The following is a 1,237-nucleotide window of genomic DNA, read 5'->3' as shown; positions in this document are numbered from 1 at the left end:
GACATCACAATGCTATGATGACATAAAAATGCTATGATGATATCACAATGGCATCATGATATCAAAATTCATCAATACATCCCAATGATATTATGACATCACAAAAAAATTACAAAATGATTATGGTATGATATCATAGTGCTATTATGATATCACAATGCTATTATCATATCTCAATGCTATTATGATATCACAATTATATTAAGTCACATTGCTATTATGACATCACAAAAGTATTTTGACATCCAAATGCTACTATGATATCACAATGTTATAACATCCAGATGGTATGATGATTTCATAATGTTATTATGACTTCACAATGCTATTTTGACATTACAATGCTTTTATGACAATAGAATGCTTTTATGACATAATAATGCTATTATGACACCAGCTTATTATGATGACATCACAATGCTCTTACAACATGATTGTGTTATGACATCACAATGAACTTTGACATTACAATGCTATTATGACTTTACAATTATATTAGGTTATACAATGTTATGATGACATCACAATGCTAGTATGCTATCACAAAGGTTTTATATCTCACAATTGTATAATGACATCACAATGCTATTAACTTCATAATGGCATCATGACATCAAAATTCATCATGACATCCCCATGCTATTATGCCAGCACAATTCTATTAAGACATGATTGTGATATGACATCACAATGGAATTTTGATATCACAATAGTATTATGCTATCTCAATGGTGGTATGACTTCACAGTGCTATTTTGACAACACAATGCTATTATGACATCATTATGATATTTCATCACAATGCTATTATGACATCAAAATGCTATGATAACATCAAAAACTATAATGATATCACAATGGCATTATGAAATCAAAATTCATCATGACATACCAATGCTATTATGACAGCACAATGCCATTATGACATGATTGTGGTATGATATCACAATGGTAGTATGACATCACAATGGTATTATGAATTCACAATAGTATTATGATATCAAAGTGTAATTATTACATCACAAGAGTTAGGTGTTTTGGGGCTGTGTGGGAGAATAATGAAACAGGTGATAACCAGGAAGAGTTTCAGGAGTGAGTTATTATAAGGGCCAGGTAGACAGATTGAGAGAAAGGCTGAGCAGCCCTACACTCCTCAATCTGGGCAGCTGGGCAGCTGAAAGCACAAAAACAAGAGATGACTCTTAGTTAAGGAAAAGAGTCACATATTTCTTTCAAC

Source organism: Meriones unguiculatus (assembly GCF_030254825.1).
Source record: "Meriones unguiculatus strain TT.TT164.6M chromosome Y unlocalized genomic scaffold, Bangor_MerUng_6.1 ChrY_unordered_Scaffold_23, whole genome shotgun sequence".
Lineage (NCBI taxonomy): Eukaryota > Metazoa > Chordata > Mammalia > Rodentia > Muridae > Meriones > Meriones unguiculatus.
This window is presented reverse-complemented; position numbering follows the sequence as displayed.